Source organism: Mus caroli, chromosome 3 (genome assembly GCF_900094665.2).
Source record: "Mus caroli chromosome 3, CAROLI_EIJ_v1.1, whole genome shotgun sequence".
Lineage (NCBI taxonomy): Eukaryota > Metazoa > Chordata > Mammalia > Rodentia > Muridae > Mus > Mus caroli.
The window spans coordinates 83366998-83369629 of record NC_034572.1 but is presented as its reverse complement, the minus strand read 5'-3'; the positions used below and the strand labels follow the sequence as shown (position 1 = coordinate 83369629).

Genomic DNA, 2632 nt, shown 5'->3' with positions numbered 1-2632 from the left:
TATATATATATATATATATATATATTAAGGTAATATAAATATAATTATATTATATATTGCTATATTAAGCTCTGAGCTGTCAACGAGACGTTTCCTACCGATTAAAAAAAAAAAAAAAAAAAGCTCATACTGTGCTTGTAGAGGACTAGAGTTCAGTTCCCAGCACCTATGTCAGGCATCTTACAACCACCAGTTCCAGGGGGAACCCATGCTGCCTCTTCTGACCAACCACAGTGTGCGTGTACACATACACAAACACACACACACATACTTTAGAATAAGATGAGTCTCATTTTAAATCTTTCATCAAGGCCTGATTTGGGGGGCAGGGGGGGAAGCTAAGATTCTATTTAACTTTAATTCTTTAAAGCCTACTTTAAAAAAAATTATTTATTCATCTTTGTGAGTACACAGTCGCTGTCTTCAGACATATCAGAAGATCCCATTACAGATGGTTGTGAGCCTCCATGTGGTTGCTGGGAATTGAACTCAGGACCTCTGGAAGACCAGTCAGTGCTCTTAACCTCTGAGCCATCTCTCCAGCCCTAAAGCCTACTTTTAAAGAAGGTTTTTAAACACTTTAACCTTCCTTCTAGCCCACCACTCACCAGAGGTCGTGGAGAAGAAAGGATACAGGGGAAGTGGACCTGTTTAGAAATGGTTCTTTGAAGCAAATCTCATCTGGGTTGTCAGGAAATTAGTTTAGTTCACAGGTCAGCAGCTTTATCCATTTGCAAACACTTTATGGATGTATCAGCAGTCCAGTTCAGTAGAGTTGGGATAGCAAACATGAATCAGCAGCAGTAGCACTACCTAACAGAGACAGCCAGTGCTCAACCTCGGCATGAGTCAGCAGAAGGGACCAGGAGGTACACCAGGAGTTCTCAGCTGTGCCTCTCTCAGTGAAGCGAAGATCAGCAAAGATTCGAGACCAACAAACATTGCACAGCTCGCTCTATACGCAAGCCTAGCTCAGCCTCTTTCACTGTCCATCAAGTTCTACTTATACACTCTCCAAACATCACGTGTCCCCCACAGGTCTTGTCTCAGCATGTGTCTTGCCTCGGGGAGTCTGCCTCAGCTGACATCACTCCACCAATCAGCCTGAGTCCACAGAAGTGACAAGAAGCCACAGCACATCAACAGAAGTGCTCAACTACACAATGCAAGGCAGACCAATGCATGTGTGTCAGTAGCAAAGAATCCTTCACCACGTGTCCTCTCATGTATTTGCTTTTACAGAATGTCCTTTTGCCTGTGTCTGCTTCAGCAAAAACGTTCATTCACATGTTTGCTTCAGCAAAACATCCTTTCACTTGTGTCCACTTCGGGAAGACACTCCTTCATATGTTTGCCCCAGCAAAACACCATCCAACACAACTGACTTCCCAAAGAACCCTTAAGTTTCCACTCCAAATCTATCTCTGTGGTGGTTGAATACTTGCCCCGTGAGTACAAGGCCTGCCTAGGTTTAGTCCTCAGTGTTATGACAGAAAACGTCCCCATTGATCCCAAGCTGGTTGCTCTGTTTTGAAAACTATACAGCTTTTAGGATATGAGGCCCAACCTGAGGAAGTAGGGTAGGCCTTGAGGGTTGGAGCCCGGCCCAGTGTCCCATTCACACCTCTGCTTCAGAACTTGCTGACAGAGTGTAAGCTTTCTGCAGATTTAGCACTGCTTCCTTCCGCTTTCCGGGGATGATTGGCTATACCCTCTCAAACCTCAAGCCAAAATGAAGCTTTTCAACTTTAAGTTGCTACCCAGGTTTTTTATGTAAAGTAACAAAAGGCGAAGCTGCTGGCTATACTCAGTGTTTCAGCTAAGAGACAAGCTCAGCTAGAGCTCACAGATCACTAAAGATAGAAAGGTGTTGGGAAGTGGTGGCACAGGCCTTTAATCCTAGCACTCTATACCAAGCTGGAGGCAGAGGCCAGCCTGGTCTAGAGAGGGAGTTCCAGGACAGCCAAGGTTACACAGAGAGACCTTATTTTTAAAAAGGAGGGGGGGAGTTGGTAGCCTGCTTGCCTAGCATTCAAGAAATCTTGGGTTTAGTTTCTAGCATCCCATAAATTGATGCAGTGGTATAATCCTTACACAGGGGAATTAGAGGCAGGAGGATTAGGACTTCAAGATAATCCTCAACTACATAGTAAGTTTGAGGCCAATTTGGGATGCATAAAATCTCAAAATAAATAAATAAACTTATCTTTACAGCCATTCATTGATCCAGCCTCAAGGGCCACAAGGAATTAAATATCATCCATTCATTCATCCACTGGCCAGGTGTTCTTCCAACCTAGGTGTGATGGTTTGTATATCCTTGGCCTAGGGAGTATCACTATTAGAAGGTGTGTATGTCACCCTAGCTACCTGGAAGCCAGTATTCTGCTAGCAGCCTTCAGATGAAGAGGAAAAACTCTCAGTTCCTCTTACACCATGCCTGCCTGCCTAGATGCTGCCACCTTGATGATAATGGACTGAACCTCTGAACCTGTAAGCCAGCCCCAATTAAATGTTGTCTTTATAAGAGTTGCCTTGGTCATGGTGTCTGTTCACAGAAGTAAAACCCTAACTAAGACACTAGGATCTGCAGGAATTCAAGGCCCATACCTAAACATAATAAAAGCAATAT

At 43.9% G+C, this 2632-nt stretch overlaps 1 protein-coding gene across 1 annotated transcript in view; it reads right to left on the bottom strand.

Moving 5' to 3' along the window:
• Positions 1-2632, bottom strand: part of S100a3 (S100 calcium binding protein A3) — a 46241-nt gene that overhangs the window by 31809 nt on the left and 11800 nt on the right. The window lies entirely within an intron of this gene.